At 42.9% G+C, this 24,053-nt stretch overlaps 1 long non-coding RNA gene and 1 pseudogene across 1 annotated transcript in view; both read left to right on the top strand.

The window, feature by feature from the left end:
- LOC143647784 (uncharacterized) overlaps positions 1–1,845 on the top strand; it is a 52,029-nt gene extending 50,184 nt beyond the window's left edge. Inside the window, exon 3 of the long non-coding RNA XR_013158182.1 lies at positions 1,698–1,845. This is a non-coding gene — a long non-coding RNA (uncharacterized LOC143647784). The remainder of the gene's footprint in view (positions 1–1,697) is intronic.
- Positions 1,846–23,504: 21,659 nt separating this feature from the next.
- Positions 23,505–23,763, top strand: LOC143648899 (H/ACA ribonucleoprotein complex subunit 3 pseudogene; annotated as a pseudogene).
- The last annotated feature ends 290 nt before the right edge of the window (positions 23,764–24,053 follow it).

The following is a 24,053-nucleotide window of genomic DNA, read 5'->3' as shown; positions in this document are numbered from 1 at the left end:
TGGCACTTTTTTTGCTATTGTGTCGACTGTTGCCGTGTGTTTAGGACAGAGGCTGCAGCATGAACTCACTATGCTACCTTGACTGAAGTCAAGAACTGAATTCTGCGGTTTCCATACTTGTGAAGAGTTCCATGTTACCATTTAGTAATGTGAGAGAGGAGCAGTCATTTCACTGAAGTGCAGTAGGATTTTACTCGTGGGCTTTGCTCTGAATACTGGAGTTAGGCTGGCACCTGAAGAACACATTTCCTCCTCAGGATGATGAGGCACAGTCCATGTGTTTCTGTGCCACACACGCCCTGTGAGTTGCTCTGAGAAAGGCCCAAGCCCCTCTCCACAGAGCTGCACTTGGCCTGAGGAGAACAGGGCACAGGTCCCGGGACCAGGGGGTCGTTGAAGGGGGTGGGAATGGGGCTCCCCTGCGAACAGCTCTGAGAGGAGCATCTCACCCCAGGGGCCACAAGTGGAGGCAAGTAAAGGGTTCCACACACACCCACTCCTGCAGATCTGAGACCCACAGAAATGACACAGGCACCCTGGAAGTCCCAGTTACACAACCTCCCCGAGCCCAGGGCGGAATTCCCTCTGCCTCCCCAGCTGTGGCAGAATGGAGTCCTCCCTCCTCAGACCTGCTGTTTAAAGGCAACTTCTGGCAGGCCTGCCCCTCTGAGAATCAGAACATCGACTCCTACAGAGTAGGGGACGTTGGTCCACAGAGCTCTTTCAGTGGTTTCCTGTGGGAGGGAGGTCTGTGCAGGGGTCCAGAACATGAGTTTGGAATTAAACAGACCTGGGTCTGAATCCCAACTCTCTCATTCACTAGCTGTGTGTCCCTGGGCAAGTTACTTAACCTCTCTGTGCCGCCATTTCTTCATCTATAAAATAGAGCTAATAATTGTATGTATCTTAACAGTTGCTATGATGATAAAATCAGATGATCTGATAACTCCTCCATCTCCCCCAAATGTAATCCCTGTTTTAGACGTGCTTGGGCTCTTATAGCCCCTTCCTAGTCACTCCTTGGACCTGCAGGTGTCAATCAGCCCCCTTTAGGCCTTGGGTATTGTGGAGGTGGGCGGGGCTGCTATGTTTTGAGGGAAACTAGGCCCAGATGGAGTCTACACTGCAGAGGCCCCACATGGGGGCCAAAGTTCTCGGGGCCTAAAGTTGTCCCTGAGAATCACAAACTTGCAAACATACCCTCTGGCTGCTGTCCCTGTGACTGCTGTTTAACTATTTCCCACCCAGTGGCCTGCAGCCCACATGCTACTAGAGAACACACTCAGAATTCCTGACCTCCCTCCAGAGGTGCAATTCATGCACAACCGAACTGGGCATCCAGCTGGTCCATCAGCCACACTAAAGTCATCCAGCACCAGCTCTGTACTTGGCACTGGAGATTCAAAGGGGAATTCACAGCCTGGTGGGTGTCTGACACACAGCCCGTCAGTGGCAGGGCCCTCTGATAACCGCTTTAGTGACAGCCTGTGCAGAGGGCAGTAGGATCCCAGATCAGGATAGTCCTGGGACAGGCAGGGAGGGCTTCCCGGAAGAGGGGGCATACAGCTGAGGACTTGAATGTGGAATAAGAGTTTGTCAAGTGGACACACTTCATCGTTTAATTCAACACACTTTAGTTGATCTGTCTCTCTCCTCTATTTTTTGTTATAACTTCCTGGGATCCGGTGACGAGAAAGGAGGAAAGCAGTCCCTGACATCCAAGCCTTGGCCTGGCTCTCACAGCTAGGCTGCAGGGTTCTCCTGTTGGACATAAACAGTGTCACAGAACATCAACAGCACACAAGGCCACTCTGTGAACAGGAGGGATCCGGACAAAAACAAGCCCCAGTCCCACCAGCCCTTTCTGCCATCCTCTCACTAAGACATCCGAAGTTCTCCATGGTGTGTGATGTGCTTCACTGCAGTGAGCAATAAGCCCAATTGTCCAATGACAGTGGAGTGGAGGTTTGAATGAAACGGTGGGCAAGCTACCTGGATATATCGGGGAGGAACATTCTAGGAAGCTCGAAGCGCCAATGCAAAGGCCATGAGGTGGGAATAAGACTGATGTGTTTGAGAAACCACAAGTAGGCCAGCCTAGGTGGAGTACAAAAGGTAGAATAGGGTTTCCAGGCAACGGGAACAAACTATGCAAACCTCAATAAGAGAAAGCACACTATTGCCTGCAGGAGCGGGTGGTTCTGTGGGGGTGAACTACAAAGCCAATGGGTTTTGTCTTGGGGAAGAGGGGTGAGTAAGCAAGATTCTTAGGAAAATCACCCTATGGTTCCTAGCACTGTATTAGAGCCACCCATGATTGCATTTTTCTTTACTATAACAATAGAGTAAATAGATCAATACAACCTGTTTTTGAGCAAGGTAAACCAGGAGTTCCACTTGTTCTGACAATTCCTTTGTGTTATCATTAAGCGGAAAGAGAAACTGTGTGCCAACATCCCCAGCTTTTAGTTGATCTTTCCAGCTCACCCTACAGATGTTTGTCTCCCTAACCCTTGTAGGAAAAAGCCCGTCCCTTTGGTTTAGGTCTAACAGGATTACCTAGGCCAAGAATTTGTGTGGTCCAACATGATTTAGTGCGGAGGGAGAATGAACAAATTTAATCACCAGGTGCAATTTATGCCCCGGAAAGTACAACCAAAAAGTCTTCCTTCTAGTTGCTGGAAACTAGAAACCAGTTTTCCATAAACTGGAAATTCCTTTCAGTGGTTCAGGACAGTGAGCCACAGGTGTGAATACACACACACACACACAAACACACACACCACAATACCATCCTTCAGCCCCAACCTGAGCAAGCAACTTCAGCTCAGGACTCAGAACCAGTTAGCAATTCAAGCTTCTCTTTCCCAGAGAGAAAATCTTGGCTATTGACTCCTTAGTATGATAATAGAGTAAATAGCTCACCAGTCATGCAGGTGAAACCTCAGCACTGTTTTAGCATTGGCATCCAATAGAGAGTGAAAGGTGGACTTTTGACTACTTCTGTCACTAGGTGTCTGGGAATTTCTGTTTCACTGTGACTAGGAGAATCAAATGTTTTGCTCCAGGAGAGGAGTAAACCCTGATTTGGGGTACAGCCTAAAAACTGGCATGCCCAGGATTTCTGTTGTTTATCCTGCTGCCAGTGGGGAGCGATGGAAGCATTTTGAACAGGAAGGAGACATGGTCAGATTTAAGTGTTAGAGATTGCTTTGGTAGCTTAAAGGTGGCATTCACCTCCACTCTTTCCTGAAATCTGTCTTTTTTTTTTTTAAGATTCGAAACAGGGAGAGAGAGAATAGTACAGGAGTCAATAGCAAAGATTTTGGAAGCCAGAAAGAAACTAGACAAATAGTAACCCACATAGCAGAACCTGAGCCAGCAGTGAAGAAAGTAGAAAACAAATCCTATTTACACCCCAGAACTGCCAGATGGTTCTGAAAGTGGAGGGGACAGGGCGAGATAGGGGGTGAAGGTGGAGTCAAAAACCGGAGGGCTGAGGCCGCACCCCCTCCCCCATTCCCTTCCTCATTCGGACGAAACTGGAGGCCTTTTTTCTGAGAGGCTAACACGGAGGGTCTCTGAGCCGGTGAAACAAGTGGCCCTGAGCACAGGGCTTTGTGATCCTGTGCAGCTCATCAACCCCGGGGAATCCCAGGAGGGGGCATGTGCTGAAGGCTGAGGCATGCCCCATCCCAGCCTCTGCCCCAGGCACTGGAAGTCAGGTTCCTAATGTCCAGCCAGACCACGGGGGAAAGCCATCTATAGGAAATCTGACCAGCCCCCAAAAGAAAGCTGTAAAGACACACTACCACCCTGCAGCGATGCTGACAGTGCAGGCCCTCCCCATACCCACAGGAGTACGAAAACAATCAGTGCTGGGAATGAAAAGTGGTTGCCTCTGGGAAGCAGAAGAAGGGAGGGGAGGGATGGGCAGAGACTGCTCTTTGGGGTAAAAACGTCTTGTTGATTTATCTGACTTGCTAAACTAGATGCATGTAAAACGCAAAAATTAGAGTCAGGGCAGTTCCTCCGAAAGCTAAATAGAGTTGCCTTACAGTCCAGCAATCCCACTACTTGGAACATACCTAGATTTGAAAGCAGGGACCCGAACAGACATCTGCACACCGATGTGCATAGCGGTATTATTCACAGTTGCCAAGAGATGGAAACAACCCAAGTGTCCATCAACAGGTGAACAGATAAAATGCAGCATATACATACAACGGAATACTATTCAGCAATAAGAAGGAATGAAATTCTGAAGCACATGAAACGTGGATAAACCTTGAGGACATTGTGTTAATAAGTCAGACACAAAATGTCATACGATCTCACTAATATGAACTAATTATAATATGCAAACTCGTAATGTGAAATATACAATACAGGTTGCCAGGGTGTGCAACAAGGATGAAGAACAGGGAGTTGTTGCTTAATGTGTGCAGAATGTTTAACTAGATTGAATTCAAACTTTTGGAAATGGATAGAGGTGTCAGAAGCATGTTAATTATTAAGTGAGAATAGTTAATGCTACTGAATGCTGTATGAATGTGGTATAAAGGGAAGTTGTTTTTTAATGTTGTTCTTTAACTTCGTTTATTGTATAATATAATATATATACAAAGCAAAGAAAGAGAGACAGAAAGCAATAGTTTCAAAGCACTCTTCAACAAGTAGTTATGGGACAGATCCCAGAGTTTGTCATAGGCTACCATACCATACTCTCAGATTTTCCTTCTAGCTGCTCCAGAACATTAGAGGCTAGAAGGAATAAATATTTTGTTATCATCACAATTGACTTTTTTTTCTTTTTTTGAAAAATAACAAGTATACAAAAAAGCAATACATTTCAAAGCATAGCACAACAATTAGTTGTAGAACAGATTTCAGAATTTGGTATGGGTTACAATTCCACAATTTTAGGTTTCTACTTGTAGCTGCCCTAAGATACTCACGACTAAAAGAATATTAATACAATGATTCGGTAATCATACTAATTTGTTAAACCCTACCTTCTCTGTATAACTCCACCATCACTTTGATCTTTCTCCCAATTTTTAGGGGTATTTGGGCTATGCCCATTCTAACTTTTTCATGTTGGGAGGGGCTGTTGATAACATGGGATAGGGGGATGGAACTAGCTGATGTTCTGGACAGGCTGGCCAAAGGGGAAGTTTTGAGTCATGTATCTCACCAGAAGGAAAGTTGGAGGCTAAAGCATGGGACTGTACAACACAGTGAATCTTGTGGCAGACAATGTCCATATTTAACTGTACAAATTTTAAAAAGCTCCTTCATAAACTAGAACAAATGTATGGCACTGTTATAAGGAGTAAATAACAGAGGGGTATATGAGAAAAACAGTACTTACTGCAAACTATGGACTATAGTTAACAGTAATATTTTATTAGTTCTTCATCAATGGTCAATACTATGGGTCAATAATGTGGGGCAGTGAGGGAAATCAGAGGATTCGGGTTTTCTTTTTTGTTTTTATTTATTTTCTGGAGTAATGAAAATGTTCTAAAAATGATCATAGGGCTGTATGCACATACTGTGCGCCATTGATTGTGTACTTCAGACGATTTGTATGTATGGTATGTGAATGTATCTCAATAAAACCGGAAAAAAAAAAATTTAGAGCCAGGACCAGTCTCATGAAATGGGCAAGAAGGTCTGAATAACTCTGGAGGAGGCAGAACAGGCTGGGCCTAGGGCTTATTGGCTGCAGAAGGAGGAGCTCAGGACATTGCCCTGGTTTCTGGCTTGGGTATCTGGCTGGGGCGGTTCACCAGGTCCCAGAAAAGGCTGACCCACAGGCTTTCGCCCACCGACCTCTTCCTCCTGGCTTGTGACCATTTCCTCCCCCCCCACCCCCTCGAAGCTCTCTCATGCTGCTAGGCCTCTCTTGTCCCTCATGTCTACCTGGTACCTGGGGCCAGGAGGGCATGCAGGGGCAGGAAGCTGGGCCTGGGGTCCGGGGATTGTCAGCATGGATGGGCTTACCCTTGAGGGCGGAGGCGGGGGGCTGACATCTCAAATACTAACCAAGACAGAACTACCCCTAAGATATGTGGGGCCTTGGGTAAATATCTTTTGCAGAGCCCCTGTCCATGTCAACAATTTGATTTTTAAGCGTATCACAAAATTCGTGGGTCCACATGAGGTATGGGGATTGATACTAACTTACATATTCGCTGATCGTCCACTCGGTGCACATAAAGATTCCCCACAGTGTGCAGCCACCACCTCCTCCTGTTCAGTCCAGAACCATCTCTTCCTGTTCTTTATGGCCAAGTAAGTTAGCCACTCCCAACTAGCTTCATCTCTCCCACTGCAAAAAAAAAATGTAGCAAGACCACTGCCACTTACAATGCCACAGCTCTGGGCAACCTGTTATGCTGAAATAGTGTTTGGCCTCTGTGGTTCCCCGGTCCCATTTAGTCAAAGCCGCTGCCTCATTGCTCATGATCCATCACACAGCCCAGGACTGGCTTCCAGGGTCTCTCCCCAAGGCCATTGCATTGCTTCCTTGATGATGCCACAAATGCTAGTGTTACTCAGAACACACAGGGAAATGTGAGCAGTTACATGTGGACTTGACCAGCACTGCACCAGGCAGTGACACGGGCAAGAGGTTCCTGGACAAGGGGCAAGGAATGGTCTCATTCCTGCTCACCACATCCACAGGAGTAAGAAAGGACACGGGCAGGAAAGGCCGCATGGCATCATGGGGCTGGTCTGGGAAGCCCTCGGAAGACAGAGGTGAGCCCCCCCATAGGTGTGACGACTACAGGGGGCCAGGTGACCACCCACCACCTCAGGTGCCGCAGGCTTGGACAGTGCCAGGGTGGGTAGACCCAAGGGCAAGAGTAGACACACAGCACCACACACAGCAGCTTGGCCCAAGCAGGAGCTGTGCCCCAGAGCCCCAAATGCGTCCTGTGCCTTACATGAGGGAGAATCCCCCACATTTGGTATTTCTACAAAAGAAATGGCGCGCTGACCAGTGGGAGTGATCTGCTCACCAAACTGCCCTCCTAGAATGGGCCTCATCCGTAGGCCCCAGGATGCCCCATGGCCATGAGCTCTGGAGCTCCTCAGGGCATCTGGTCCCCCCAGAGTAGAGGGAGGGAGGGAAGATGCCACAAAGGACAGTCACAGGGACCCCACCTGGGCCCTGGTGTTGACTCGGGGATTCTGCCATATGAGCAAACCTGACTGGTCCTGGTCTTTGGCAGGCAGCTGTTCTAGTTTGCTAGCTGCCAAAATATTAATATAGCAGAACAGCTTTTAAAAAGAGGAATTTATTAAGTTGCAAGTTTACAGTTCTAGGGCCACAAAAAATGTCCAGATTAAAGTAAGGATATAGAAATGTCCAATCTAAGGCATCCAGGGAAAGATACCTCAGTTCAAGAAAGCTGATGAAATTCAGGGTTTCTTTTTCAACTGGAAATCCACATGGCGAACATGGCGACATCTGCTGGCTTTCTCTCCAGACTTCTTGTTTCATGAAGCTCCCCCAGGGGCATTTCCTTCTTCATCTCCAAAGGTCTCTGGCTGGTTTGTATGAGGTTCCAGGCCAAGATGGCAGCTTAGCAATGTGCGTTTTAGTTCGTCCTCCAGAACAACTACTACATAACCAGAAACAGTATAGAACAGCTCCTGGGGCCACATCAGCGTAACCCAGTTTGGACCAGCTGGACTGGCTGTGAGCCTCTCCAGAACCGTGAGTTCCCCAAGCCACGGCAGCCAGCGCCCCTCCCCCACAGGCTGCTTCCCAGAGGGGAAAGAAAAGACATTTCACAAGCAGCAGGGGCTGAGCCTGACCAAATGCCAATTGTGGCATTAATTAACAAACTCTGACTACTAAAAATAGGCCCCCAGCTCAGGTGAACCTGGTCAAAGCAGAGGTTGCTCATTTTTGCCCTGGCTCAAGGGGGCAGGGCTAATGGAAAAAGGAAAAAAAAAAAAAGGAAACAGAGGTTTTTGTGACTGTGTTTCTACAAAGGCTTGACTGCCTTTGGATTCAGTGGCAGGACTTCTCAGGCTACAACTGCCCCAGGCATAGGCAGAAACAAGATACTTTCAGGGCTTATCTGGAAACTGTGCCTTCCCCAGGGGAGGGGTGAAGCCCAACTCAGGTGGAAGCCCTCCATCAAGGAATTCAGACACCAGGGCTTGGTAATTTGAAGCCATTAAAACCAGCCTACAACCTCTCCTCTGTCTCCACCATGCCCTCAGCAGGGAGAGTCTGCCAAAGTTAAAGGTGCAGCATCATCTTATGCTGGTGGGACCTGCAGGCAGACAAGCACCACATACTGGGCAGGATAAGAAAAACAGAGTCCAGAGACTTCACAGGAAAGTCTTTCAATCTGCTGGGTCTCACCCTCAGGGAAAACTGACACAGGTGACTCTTTCCTACTGATAGGAGGCCGGTTTGGCCTGGGAAAATCCAACTGTGGTCTATAATACCTAAGTAGACCCTCCTAAGTGTGTGTGTGTGTGGGGGGGGGGGAAGGCACCATACAAGTAGGGCAAGAAACAAGAAAACAAGAACTGAAAAATTCTCCTCTATTAAACAAAACCTAAGCTAGAGGTCCAGAATAAGCTGAATTGAATGTCAAAGAACAGATAGACAGCAAATTCATCCAACAAGAAAACCCTAGGTAAAGGAAGTGAAAGCAATCTCCAGAATGAACTAGTTAAGGTAATTAAATGTCTAGATGCCAGCAAAAAATAACAAATCACACCAGGAAAATTAAAGATATGGCCCAATCAAAGGAACAAACCAACAATTCAAATGACATACAGGAGCTGAAACAATTAATTCAGAATATACGAACAGCCATGGAAAACTTCATCAAAAACCAAATCAATGAATTGAGGGAGGATATAAAGAAGGCAAGGAATGAACAAAAAGAAGAAATTGAAAGTCTGAAAAAACAAATCACAGAACTTACGGGAATGAAAGTCACAATAGAATAGATGAAAAAAACAATGGAAACCTACAATGGTAGATTTCAAGAGGCAGAAGATAGGATTAGTGAACTGGAGGATGAAACATCTGAAATCCAACAAGAAACAGAAACTACAGGGGAAAAAAAATGGAAAAACATGAGCAGGGATTCAGGGAATTGAATGACAATATGAAGCGCACAAATATACATGTTGTAGGTGTCCCAGAGGAGAAGAGAAGGGAAAAGGAGGAGAAAAACTAATGGAGGAAATTATCACTGAAAATTTCCCAACTCTTATGAAAGACTTAAAATTACAGATACAAGAAGTGTAGCATACCCCAAAGAGAATAGATCCAAATAGACGTACTCCAAGACACTTACTAATCAGAATGTCAGAGGTCAAAAAGAAAGAGAGGATCTTGAAAGCAGCAGGAGAAAAGCAACCCATCACATACAAGGGAAACCCGATAAGACTATGTGTAGATTTCTCAGTAGAAACCATGGAGGTGAGAAGACAGTGGGATGATATATTTAAATTACTAAAAGAGAAAAACTGCCAACCAAGAATTCTATATCCAGCAAAATTGTCCTTCAAAAATGAGGGAGAATTAAAACATTTTCAGACAAAAAATCACTGAGAGAATTTGTGACCAAGAAACCAGCTCTGCAAGAAATATTAAAGGGAGCACAGGAGACAGATATGAAAAGACAGAAGAAAGAGTTGTTGAGAAGAGTGTAGAAAGGAAGACTATGAGTAAAGGTAAAAAAAAAAAAAAAACAAGGAAAATTAGATATAACATATAAAATCCAAAAGGCAAAATGGTAGAAGAAAGTACTACCCATAATAATAGTAATAACACTAAATGTTAATGGATTAAAGTCTCCAATCAAAAGACATAGTCTGGCAGAATGGATTAAAAAACAGGACCCATCTATATGCTGTCTACAGGAAACACATCTTAGATCCAAGGATAAGCATAGGTTGAAAGTGAAAGGTTGGGAAAAGATATTTCATGCAAATAGCAATCAGAAAAGAGCAGAAGTAGCTATACTAATTGAAAGGTTTAGGAGGCAAAGGGGTGAGAAAGAAAAAAGGTACACCAGGAAATTTAAAGTGGGGGGGAGGGTTATTTCTGCGCTCCCAGGCAGAACTCACCGAACCCAAGATGGTGAGAGGTGAGTGCGTGCGTGGGCTTTGGCACAGGCAGCTTTAAAGGATAGAGGTCAGGTGACATCCTGAAGGGGCAGTTCATTAGTTCCTGAAGTCATGTTGGGAGGGGCGACACAGCCTCCACAGCTCCAGTTGCAGTGTCCTTCCCTGTTCCCTCGACCTAACACTAATATCCAACAAATTAGACTTCAAATGTAAAACAGTTAAAAGAGGCAAAGAAGGATACTATGTACTAATAAAAGGAACAATTCAGCACAAAGACATAACAATCATAAATATTTATGCACCGAACCAGAATGCTCCAAAATACATGTGGCAAACACTGAAAAGGGAAATAGACACACCTACCATAGTAGTTGGAGACTTCAGTTCCCCACTCTCATCAATGGACAGAACATCCAGACAGAGGATCAATAAAGAAACAGAGAATTTGAATAATACAATAAATAAGCTAGACTTAACAGACATTTATAGAACATTACACCCCACAACAGCAGGATACACCTTTTTCTCAAGTGCTCATGGATCATTCTCGAGGATAGACCATACACTGGGTCACAGAGCAAATCTCAATAAATTTAAAAAGGTTGAAATCATACAAAGGTCTCTGGCTGCATGGGCTCTCATGGTTCTCATGGCTCTCTCCAAAATGTTTCCTTCTTTAAAGGATTCCAGAAAACTAATCAAAACCCACCTGGAATGGATGGAGTCACATCTCCCTCTAATCAAAGGTTAATACCCACAATTGGGCAAGTCACATCTCCATGGAGATAATCTAATCAAGTTTCCAATTTACAGTACTGAATGGGGATTAAAAGAAACAGCTGCCTCCACAAGATGGATCAGGATTCAACAATGGCTTTTCTGGGGCATATAAATCCTTTCAAACTGGCACAGTGGCTTAGAAAATTTCTAGAAACATGGAAGACAAGGACCCACACAAGCCTGGTGCATCCTCAGGACACACAGCCCAGCTGGCACTGGTGGCCCAGCCCAGGCTTCCAAGGCAGGGTGGGAACATTTTGAGAAAGGTGCTACAAAACACTGGCCTTCTGAGGCCTATCCTAGGGCAGAGGCTTGCTAGCCCATGTCTGAAGCAGGACTGTCCTGAGGGGGTGGTTCACTACCGTGCTGTCCTCTCAGCCCTAAGCTTCGGGAGTCCTTGGTTCTTTGGGTGTAGGTGTATATGACATTCGAAGCCCTCTCTAGGTGGCCCAGGCTTACCTGTCCAGCCCTGCCTGTCCAGCTGCATTTCCCCACCCATCTCCTGCTCCAGCCCCTGAACTCACACCCTCCTCTTGTGATCTCCCGGTCCCAGGGCTCTCGGTTCTTCTTTCCACCCACAATATCTAAACCTTAGATGTCTGTTTTATTCAGAGTTCTCTAAAGAAACAGAACGGACAGGAGATATCTGTAAATATTTTGAGATTTTATAAAATTGTCTCCTGCAACTGTGGAGAAGCGTGAGTCCAAAATTCATAAGGCAGGCTGCAAGCTGGGAACTCCGATGAAGGTTTTAGGTGAATTCCCCAGGAAAAACTGGCCAGCTGAAATAGAGATGAAAATTCTCTCTTCTGACTACTGAAGTCATCATTTCTTTTAAAGTCTTCAACTGATTGGATGAAATGTCTCTCATTGCTGAAGGCACTCTCCTTAATTGATTGTAGATATCATCAGCCACAGTTGCAATCAACTTACTGATGATTTAAGTCCACAAAGTGTCCTCGCAGTAACAGTTAGACCAGCGATTGCTTGACCAAACAACTGGGCACATAACCTAGGCAAGTTCGCACATGGACTTAACCATCACAGTATCCTCCAAGGCTCAGCTAAAAAAAAAATGCCACCTCCTCCATAAGGTCTGCCCTGGTTGCCCCAGCTGGGAGTGTCTCCCTCCCTGATATTGCGTTGTTCTCATCACACCCTGCTCAGTGTTGTGGAAGTTATCTGTACATGTTAGAGCTCCCTTAATAGACGATAAGAACCCAGATGGCAAGGTTTATACTGAGCAGGACCTTGATTGGAGCAGAGAATAAGGAAGGGAAACCCAGGAGAGGAGCTAAAATGCCAGTGTAAGAGGCAAGAGGCAGTGGGCCGCTTTGGTAGATAGGTCCCGGCATTTTCAGGGCAAGAGAAATCAAATATCTGTGGCACTGCTAGGACTGCTGCCCACACAGAAATGTCCCCATCATATGTACACACGTCATCCCCTAGGAAATACCTCTAGGCCCACTTGTCTGGCCTACAATGGCCCTCTTTCTCTGTGAATTCTCCACCCACCTGCATATCCACACACACCCAAAGTGGGACTCTGGCCATCATAATTTTCCTGTGTGACCAATCGAGTTTAGGCCCATCAAATTACCTCTCCAGGAAAATGGTATTTAGATGCAGCCAGGGAGTCTCCAAGCATAGCTAGGACTCCAAACACCCAGGCTGTGGGCAAACACCTGCACTTGGAAAAGCAACAATGACCAGTGTCAAAAAGAGGGAACTACAGCAGGCAATTTAACGTAAGTGGTTGGCCAGGTCTCAATCAGAAACAAGTGGCCCAAATCAAGCCAGCTCGAACCAAAAAGGGACTGTTTGGGCTCACCAGTGAGAGGGAAAAGAATGCTATTGCTTCAGGTCCAGCTGGAACCTCCTCCAGTTTAATAACCCCCAGGGAAATGAGAATTCCGTCCCTCTTGTTCATGGATCTGTCCCAAGGAAGACTGATTGACGTTGCTTGGCTCACACTGCCAGGCCTGAGATAATAGCTGGAGCAGAGGATGTTGTGCTCTGATACGTCCTCAAGGGTATATTTGAGAGTGGGGGAGGATGAGGGGGGCAGTGCAGGACTCTGTGTACCACATAGAGAGGAGTCCTCGAAGGATCTAGAAAACCAGAAGCAGGGGGGCTGGGGAAGTATGATGAGCAGTCAAAAAGTACACTTACTTCAGTCCTTCACAGAAGCACAGAGAGCAAAGCCTGGCTTCAGATAGTTTCCCAACACCTGGGTCCATCCTCAGAAGGATAACCCCCTGAGTTTGGGGAATCCCCACCATCCTCCCAACTCATGCCCCCCACTTTTGTTGTTGTTGTTGTTACTCTCACTGAGGATAATTTCTGTTATTTGTGATCAAAAGAAAAAGACAACCCCAGTCAGGTATATCTATGGCAGCACAGGAAAAAGTTAGTGCCAAAATCTTAATGGTACTTATTTCTGGGTATTGAGATTACAGATGAGTTTGTTATTTTTCTATATGCTTTTAAAAGTTTTTCCCAGATTACATTTATTTTACTTTTTACTATACAGGTGCTAAATATGGACATAGTAAAAACTACAAAGAAAAACAACAAAAAGTGAGAGGAAGATTCTGATAAATTACAGTATAGAACTGTGAATTGCTCTCTCCACATGACAGATACAGAATTCTGTCACTAGGGGATCAGGAGTATTAACATTTCAGCTTTTTGTCTTACACACATGTACACACACATGCGTGTGCACACACACACACACACACACCGAGGGGTACCACCCTACAGGCCTCCCTGTGCTCAGCTTGGAGACATGAAAAGATGTGACTTGCCGCATTCTTTTGCCAAAAGCCCCATGGAAAATAACTTGAACCTTAATCACATTTGAGGTTTGTGCACATATAGACAGTGCTAATGCACATTTGGATGGGTAGATGTTAAGAGGTCAAGTGGAGAACCTACAAAGTAATCAGCCACTGGAACCCCAAGAAAGAAGTCCCAGGGACTGAGGAGGTGGGCGGGTCCACAGTGTGACCATCAGGAGGAGCAGTGAAATTCAGGTGCCTGGGAAGGCTCTTCTGAATATTCCAAACCCATCTCTAACCTGGAACACAAAGCTCTCAAGTTAAAGGGGAAAGGGGAACAGTGTGGCATGAGGAAATACTCAGCTGAATTACATGAGGAAATTACCTTACTTCCATCTACCTTGTTTTCCTCATCTGCAAGACAAGAGTGGAAGAATGATACTAGCCACCTTGTGTGTTGTTTAGAGGAAAGCATGTATGTTATGCTCTCATCATAGGGTAGTTCATCATACATATTCAATAAATGGTGGTGATGGTGACCGTGGAAGAAGAGGTAGCATGCTTGTCCTAGAACGCTACTGCCTTAGTTTGCCAGAACTGCAAAGACACGCACTGGTGGGCAATAGGAATTGGATCACACTCCCAGCAATAGGCAATGGGGATTTATTGTCTGACAGTCTCAGAGGCTAGAAATCCAAAATCAAGGTCTCAGTGAGGCTATGCTTTCCCCCTGAATCGGTAGCATTCTGGTGTTTGCTGGGAGCAGTTCCAAGCCTCGTGCCAATCCTCAGGGTTCCTTGGTTTGCATCTCTGCCTCCCATCACAAAGTGATCTCTTTCTCTCTTTTATGTCTGCTCTTCTGGTTTCCACTGATTTCTGGCTTCTTTATCTACTGGCTTCTCTTAATAAGGCCTCCAGAAATACAGCTCAAGGCCCATCCAAACTCAGTTTGGCCACACTTAAATAAAATCTTAAAAGACCCTGTGCACAAAATGTTCTAAAACATTATCATGGTGAGGAATATGTAACTTTGTGATGATATTGTGAGCCATTGATTGTACACCATATATGGAGTGTTTGTATGCTAAGAATATATGTGCTTGTACATTGTTTTATCAATAAAAATTAAGAAGAAAAAAAAGAACCTATGCACAAATGAGTCCACATCTTGCCTGATAATGCATCTCTAAAAGGTCCTGAGAGGACATCTGGGGAAGATGGCAGAGTAGAGAGCCCCAGAACTCAGTCCCTCCACCAAAACGACAATTAAACCACAAGAACTGTCTGAACAATTATTTGAAACCCTGAAGGCCAAAAGAACCTAGTACAGCATCCAGGGAGGAGCTGGAGGAAGAGACTGATTAACCGCAGTACAGAACTGTAAACTGCGCTCTCCATGTGGCAGCTAGCAGCACCCATCCCCGCCCTCAAGGCAGGCCACCACAGGGTCTGGTACCTCACTGGTGACAGAAAGGGACATAAAAATCATCTTCCCCAAGAACAGGGGTGGGCAAAACCAATCGCTGATCGTAGCTTTTGTAGCAAATCATAGCAAATCAGTACCTCTGGGTCCCAGCTCTGAGGGAAGCTATCGTTTCAACTTGCCCTGGACGAAAGGTGTGACAGCCGTTGTTTCAAATCTCCCCAGACAGGGGCAAAGCAGTGGAGATTTAAAGACACAGCACTTCCTCAGGGCTTTGAGGGACAGTTAGCCGAGGGGATGCATTCGCTGGGCAAGCCAGAAAACCTCTGCTTTGGGGAGCAGTCAGAGAAGATTTTGGCACCCTTCCTGAACCCCGCTCCCACCAGTGCATTTTGGAATCAGTCTTCACCCTCGTAGTGGGTGCCTGGCCCTGTGTTGCCTGAGAAAGATCAACTTGGGAGAGCCCTCTCTGGGTTTTACCCTCCTCCCAGAAATCACCCTCCCAGCAAAGGCAGCATGAGCAACGAAAGGATTGTAAAGAGTTATAGAAATGGACAGTCTTGGACAAACGCCTGCTGGCTTCAGACGCCTGGGAGTGGGAAGTCTGTCTCCTGCGAAGCAGAAGGGACAACCAAGCTCCTTTAAACAGGGAAACTCCAAAACAACTAACAAGCCAAAAACCCAGGCCAGCACAGGGGTCCAGAGAGGTAGGCAAAGCCCTGCACACTGCATTTACATTGGGCAGACCTTGATAGGAGGGCTGAAGCTCAAAAATTCTCTGTTTTATCACTAGTTGCTTACAAGGCCAAGAAACAGCCATCTCAGGGAGTAAATCCCAGAGCTACATTTTTAAATATTAAAATGTACAATGTGAAAGCAAAGAGTACAAGACAAATAAACAGGAAATGATGGCCCATCCAACAGAAGAGGATAAAGATAAAAAAAATACCAACAAAGAAAACAAGAATGTGGACAGACTGAAGAAAAGGCCTTTAAAAAAACGATCAAGGAGATGTAGGAAATACAGAAAAAGAACTAAAGGATATCAGAAAAACAATGATTGAGCAATATGAGGAACTTAGTAAAGAGATAGAAATTTATAAAAGGAACCAAACAGAACTGCTGGAATTGAAGATCACTATAACTGAAATGAAAAATTCCGTAGTTGGTTTCAAGAGCAGATTAGAGCTGGCAGAAGATAGAATCAGTAAAGGTAAAAATAGCTTAAGACATCTAGGGGACACCATCAAAGCTTATCAATAAGCTGTGGAGTTGCAGAAGGAGAAGAAAAAGAGAACGGGGCAGAAGGAATAGCCAAATAATAACAGAGAACTTTCCAAACTTAACAAAAGATATGACTATGCACACCCAAGAAGCTCAGAGAACACCAAACAGGATAAACATGAAGAAAAATACATCTTGTCATGTACTGATTACACTTTCAAATGCAAAGAACAAGGAGAGAGTTCTGAAAGCTGCAAAAGGAATGCAATGTGTTGCGTACAAGAGGGTTCCAATTAGATGGAGTACTGATTTCTCATTAGAAACCATAGAGGCAAGAAGGCAGTAGGTTAAAATACTGAAAATGCTGAAGGAAAACTGCCAGCTAAGAATTTTATATCTGATAGAACTCTTTTTCAAATATAAGAAAGAAAGACATTCTCATATAAATACAAGCTAAGGAAGTTCATTACCACTAGACTTGTCCTACAAGCAATGCTAAAGGAAGTTCATCAGACCGAGAGGAAAGGACACTAGAGAGTGATTCAAAACAGCCTAAAATATTAAAGTAAAGACAGCCACTTGGGCAATTATAAATGTCAGTGTTATCGTATTGTATTGTTTGGTATGTAACTCCATTTCTTACTTTCCACAGGAACTAAACTGTAAATGCATAAAGAAGTAATCATAAATCTAGGTTTGGGGACATACAAGGTACAAAGAGATAAGTGGTAACAAGTAGAAAAAAATGGTGGAGGGACAAGGGGTATAGAAAAGTATATATGCATGCTATTGAAGTTAAGTTTGCATCAAACCACACATGATTGTTATATATTTAGGATGTTAAGTTTTAATACCATAGTAACCACAAGGAAGACAGAGGAAAAATATACCCAGATAGAAATGAGAAGGCACTCAATATGGTACAACATAAAAAAAGCAAATACATATAAAAGTAGGCTTTAACAGAATTGAGGGATAAAAAAGGTATAAGACTTACAAAGTCTAAATAACAAAATGGCAGAGCAAAGTCCTGTATTATCAGTAGTGACTCTACATGTAAATGGATTAAGCTATCCTGTCAAAAGTTAGAGATTGACAAAATGGATAAAAAAGCATGATATATATATATATATGCAAGAGACTCACCTGAATGTGAAAGATACAAGAGGTTGGTGGTAAAAGGAGGGAAAAAATATACCATGCAAGTAGGAACCAAAAGAGAGCTTGTATGGCTATACTAATACTGGGTGAAATTGACATTAAGTAAAAAATAGTTATGAGGGATAAAGATGGTGATCATACACTGATAAAATGGACAATTCAAAGGAAAATGTAACAATTATAAATATATACGCACCTAACAGCAGAGCCCCCAAATAACTGAAACAAATACTGACAGTTTGTGAAGGGAGAAATTGATGGAGACTTCAATACATCACTTGCAATAATGAATAGAACAAAACCGATAAGCATGGATAGAACATCTAGTCAGAAGATCAATAGTGCAGTACAGGACTTGAATCATACGCTAAACCAACTAGTCCAACAGCTGCAGTCTCTCTCCATATATATGTATATACCCAGCACCCAGTGAAAATAGAACACACATTCTTCTTAAGTACACATGGATCTTTCTCAAGGATAGACCATATGGTCAAAAAACAAATCTCAATAAATTCAAAAATACTGAAATCATACAATCTGTATTCTCTGACCACAATGGAATGAAGTTGGAAATCAATAACAGAGAGAGAAATGGAAAATTTACTAACAAAAATTAAGCGACATACTCTTGAACAACCAAATCAGAAGTAAAATTAGAAAATATCTTGAGAAGAATGAAAGCAAAAATACAGGACGCCAAGACGTATGGGATGCTGCAAAGATAGTGTTGAGAGGAAAATTCATAGCTCTAAATGCTACATTAAAAAAATAAGACTTCAAGGCAGGCCACAGTAGTTCAGCAGGCGGAGTTCTCACCTGCAATGCCAGAGACCCTGGTTCAATTCCCGGTGCCTACCCGTGCAAAAATAAAATAAAATTTAATTTAGAAATTAAAAAAACAGAAAACTTCACATCACAGACCTAAACTGAAAATTGGAAGAACTAGAAAAAGAAGAGCAAACAAAACCCAAAATAAGCAGAGGGGAGGAAATAACAAAGATCAAAGCAGAGAAAAAAAGATAGAAAAAGGAAAAAAAACAATAAAGAACACCAAAAACACCAGAAGTTGATTCTTTGAAAAGATCAATAAAATCAACAAACCTTTAGCTAAACTAACAAAGCAAAAAAGAGAAGGACACAAATAACAAAAATTAGAAATAGAAAAGGGAATATTACTACCAACCCTGCTGAAATAAAAAGGACTATAAAAGGATACTATATCAATAAATTAGATAACCTAGATGAAATGGATATATTTTTAGAAATACACAAACTACCCACATTGACTTGAGAAGAAATAGAAGATCTCAACAAACAAATTATTGGTAAAGAAATTGACTTAAAAATAAAAAAATCTCCCAACAAAGAAAAATCCAGGACCAGATGGCTTTACAGGGGAATTCTACCGAACATTCCAAGACTTAACTCCAACTCTTCTCAAATTCCTCCAAAAAATTGAAGAAGAGGGAACACTCACTCCCTAACTCTTTCTACAAGGCCAACATCACCCTCATACCAAAGCTGGATAAAGATAACACAAGAAAAGAAAATTACAGACCAATATTTTTTATGAATATAGATGCAAAAATCTTCAACAAAATACTAACAAACTGAATCCAACAGCACATAAAAAAAGGATACACGTTACACGTGTGGATATTTCTCAATAAAAATAATTTTCTTAAAAATCATACACCATGATCAAGTAGGATTTATCCCTGGTAGGCAAAGTTGGTTCAACACAAGAAAATCACTTAATGCAATACAGCACATTAAGAGAATGAAAGATAAAAAACAATTGATGCAGAAAATGTAGCACCCTTTCTTAATTAAAACACTTAGAACACTAAGAAAGAAGAAAACTTCCTTCACATGATAAAAGGCATATATGAAAAGCCCACAGCTAACATTCTATGAAAGGTGAAAGACTGAAAGATCAGGAACAAGACACAGATACCCAGTTACTACTGTTATTCAACATTGTACTAGAAGTTCTTGCCAGAAAAATTAGGGAAGAAAAAGAAATTAAAGACATCCAAATTGGAAATGAAGAAGGAAACCTTTCACTATTTGTAGATCACATGATCCTATACACAGAAAACCCTGAAAAATCCACCACAAAGCTCCTAGAATTAATCAATGAATTTAGTAAAGTGGAGGAGTACAAGACCAACACCTCAAAATCAGTTGTGTTTCTATACGTATGCAATGAACACTCAGAAGAAATCAAGAAAAAAATCCATTCACAATAGCAACTCAAAGAATCAAATATCTAGGAATAAATCTGACCAAGCGTGTAAAGGACTGGTACACAGAAAACTACAAAACACTGTGAAAAGAAATCAAAGACATAAATAAATGGAAGAACATTGCATGCTCATGGACTGGTAGACTAAATACTGTTAAGATGTGAATATTTCCCAAATAAATTTATAGATTCAATGCAATTCCAATAAAAATTCCAACAACCTTCTTTGCAGAAATAGAAAACTCAACTGACAAATTTATATGGAAGGACAAGGGGTCACAAATAGCCAAAGCCACCTTGGAGACGAAGAATGAAGTTGGAGGACTCACACATTCCGATGACAAAACTTCTCACAAAGCCACAGTAACCACAATAGCACGGTATTCATGCCTCTTTGACAACTGTAGCTTTGTAATAAGCTTTAAAGTAGGAATTGTGAGTACTCCAACTTCATTCTTTTTTTTTTTTTGAGATAGTTTCAGTTATTTGGGGCCCCTTAACCTTCCAAATAAATTTGATAATTGGCTTTTCAAAAAAAAAATAGCATGGTACTGGTACAAGGACAGACATATAGACTAGTGAAATAGAATTACGAGCTCAGAAACCAACCCTCACATTTACAGCCAGCTGATTTTTGACAAGGTGGGAAAGCTCACTCACTTGGTAAAGATAGTCTCTTCCGCAAACTTGTGAATTTGCAATTCACAGTTGCCCAAAATGGAAGGCAACCAAAGTGTCCATCAACCAATGAATTGATAATTAAAATGTGATAAATGTATATATATATATACACACACACACACACACACACAGTGGAATATTGTTCAGCCATGAAAAGGAATGAAGTCATGATATCCATCAACAACGTGGATGAACCTTGAAGACATCATGTTCATCAACCAATGAATTGATAATTAAAATGTGATAAATGTATATACACACACACACACACACACACACAGTGGAATATTGTTCAGCCATGAAAAGGAATGAAGTCATGATATCCATCAACAACGTGGATGAACCTTGAAGACATCATGTTCATCAACCAATGAATTGATAATTAAAATGTGATAAATGTATACACACACACACACACACACACACACACAGTGGAATATTGTTCAGCCATGAAAAGGAATGAAGTCATGATATCCATCAACAACATGGATGAACCTTGAAGACATCATGTTGAGTGAAATAAGCCAGACACAAAAGGACAAATATCGTATGATTGCACTGATTTTAAACAATTAGAATAAGCAAACTCCTACAGTCCGAACTTAGAATATAGGTGATTGGGCTGGGGGTGGCTATAAGGAATGGGAAATTCAGGCTTAAAATGTCCAGGGTTCTTGTTTGGAATGATGGAAATGTTTTGGTAATGGATGATGGTGATGGTAGCACAACATCACGAAAGCAACTAACAGCACTGATGTATATATCTGAATATGTTTAAAAGAGAAAATGTTAGATTGTATATATGATAACGGAATTTTTAAATGTTAAAATTCCATGGAACTACAGAACACAGACAGTGAGCCCAAGTTAAACCATGGAATTTAATTAACAGTACAGTTGTTAAAATGTGCTATTATTAGTTGAAACAAATGGGGTGGTGTGTGAGAATCCTGCCTTTTATGCATGATCTTTCTGTAAATCCACAACTTCCTGAAAAAAAGAATTTTTTTTCATTAAAAAAAGAATCCTATTAACAAGTGATTCACATCCACTGGGATGTGGATTCAGAATATGTTCTGTTAAGGTACATAATTCAATCTACTCTAGCTGCAGAGCAAAACTGGGGAGGGGGATGGGAGGATGTCCATCAGTAACGTAAGCAAGTCTGCTGTGGGACACCTACATACACTTCCCATAAAAAGAAAGCTACACTGAAATGGAAGAATGGAAGCCCCAGAGATACAGGACAGGTGATAAGTTCTGGCTTTTGGAAAACAGCGAACGTTGCCCCATGACCCAAGAACAAAAGATGAGTGTGGGCCTCCATCTCCACACATACGATCAGCACCAAAGGACGCTTGGCCTTCAGAAATTCGGGTTTGGGGGTCCAGGCAGAGTTCCCAGTTAAGAACTGCTCCCCTAGACCGTCTGTACCTTGTAGACCTCTCAAAGGCCTACTGTGCAGCATGTATGGCTCGCTAGAGAATGCAATGAACAGGATAAAGACCCATGTACCCTTCCTCCAAGGAACCTGGGTCCTGTCACAGAGGGTAATGAAATGATCCCTGAGCCCAAGTTCTATGAGTCAGATCTGCATCTAACCTTGTGTCCTTGCAACCCTTTCCTAATCTCTCTAAGCCTCAGTTTCCTCTCCTATAAAATGTAAATAATAGCACCTACCCCAGGGCACTGTGGATAAAATTAAAAGTGCAAAGGGAAAGCTACTTATAAATATGCCCTAGTCACCCCCAGAGAACCTCTTCTGTGGCTCAGACATGGCCAACTCCACAGGTAAACTCACTGTCCTTCTGCCTAGGTGGCACATGACTCCCAGGGATGAGCCTGGCCCTGGCACCGTGGGATTGAGAAAGCCTTCTTGACCATAAGGGGGAAGGGAAATGAAACAAAATAAAGTTTCAGTGGCTGGGAGATTTCAAATAGAGTCAAGAGGTCATTCTGAGGTTATTCTTATGCAGTATATAGAAAGCCATTTTTAGTCTCTAGGGCATTAGAATAGCTAGAAGGGAATACCTGAAACTGCTGATAAAATTATCTCCAAGGACCCAGGTTCCTTGGAGGAAGGATACATGGGTCTTTATTCTATTCATTGCATTCTCTAGCGAGCCATACATGCTGCATAGTAGGCCTTTGAGAGGTCTACAAGGTACAGACGGTCTAGGGGAGCAGTTCTTAACTGGGAACTCTGCCTGGACCCCCAAACCTGAATTTCTGAAGGCCAAGCGTCCTTTGGTGCTGATTGTAATCCAGAAGCCTTGATTCCTGATGATGATTGTATAACTATATAGCTTTTATGGTGTGACTGTGTGAGTGTGAAAATCTTGTCACTGACACCCCTTTATCCAGTGTATGGACTGATGAGTAATAAAATAAAGACATATAAATAAATAAATAAATAAATAAATAATGGGGGGGACGGATAAAGGTCTGGGGTGTTTGGGGTATTCTTTTTTATTTTTATTTTTATTTTGGGGGAGTAATGAAAATGTTCTAAAATGGATTGTGGTGATGAATACACAACTATATGATGATACTATGAGTACACTTTGGACAGATTATATTGTGTGAAAATATCTCAATAAAATTGCATTAAAAAATTCTTTTTAATGCATGGTACAGGGCAGGCACCTACCAAATGGCAGCAGTTATTATCCACTCCTCTAACCCCAGAACAGAAGGATGGAATAAGTACATTAGCACGCCTGTGGAGGGTGGTCCCACTCCATAAAGTCCAGCCACCGGTAAGTTAGATAACAAGGCCTGCAATATGGCATTAGGATGAAATTAAACACCCTCCCTCATGTCAATTACTGACCTCCTCAAAGTGCATTTACCCTAGACACATCAAGCATCCTTATCTTCCCACTTCTACTTATTTTGCTCTTCTCATTCCTCTTTCCTCATCTCCACTCTTATTTTCTTCCTTCTCCCCATTTCCACCTACTTGGATCCTATTTGTATCAGTCAAAGTCCTTGAATAACAAACAACAAAAACCAGCTCTAGAGACAGACAGAGCTGTAGACTTGATTGCGGATGAAATTGGAGTCTGCCTGAAGCATGGTCATGTTTCCTCACTATTACCTCAATGGACAGGGAGACTGGGTCTATATCGCTGAAGAAGCTTGACCCCAAGGGACAACAGACTTGCTCAGCCCATCCCGCTGGGTTCTCCCCAGATGACAAGTACTCGCAACACCAAATCACCCTCAAGGAACGCTTCAAGATGCTCATGACCCAGCAACCGCACCCTGTCCTCGGAGGGTTCCTCACATTTCATGTCTCTTCGACCCCCTGCTACCCCTCAGAGTCTTTCCTTAAATAAGCTCTTCAGTCTGTGAACCTTGAGGCTCCCTTTTACCATGCTTGCTTTTTGGAATTCAGTTGCATTGCCTTTGATTGTGCTTGATTGAGGCAATCATGTTAGCATCTCCTATAAAGGAAACAAGTTTGAATCTTCTTTTCATATTGTGAATCACTGTTGGGTTTTTAAAGACAAAATGATTTTTAAAAAAATCTAGCCATTGTAAGCAAAACAAGAGCTGGTGAGGTGAGGAAGAGGAATCAGGGAAGTTCCTAAGTGCAGTAAGAATGCAAAAGTCAAGGCACAGCTTT

The sequence above is a fragment of the Tamandua tetradactyla genome, chromosome 10, assembly GCF_023851605.1.
Source record: "Tamandua tetradactyla isolate mTamTet1 chromosome 10, mTamTet1.pri, whole genome shotgun sequence".
Lineage (NCBI taxonomy): Eukaryota > Metazoa > Chordata > Mammalia > Pilosa > Myrmecophagidae > Tamandua > Tamandua tetradactyla.
Note: the sequence above shows the minus strand (reverse complement) of the source record. Positions and strands in the feature narration are given on the sequence as shown.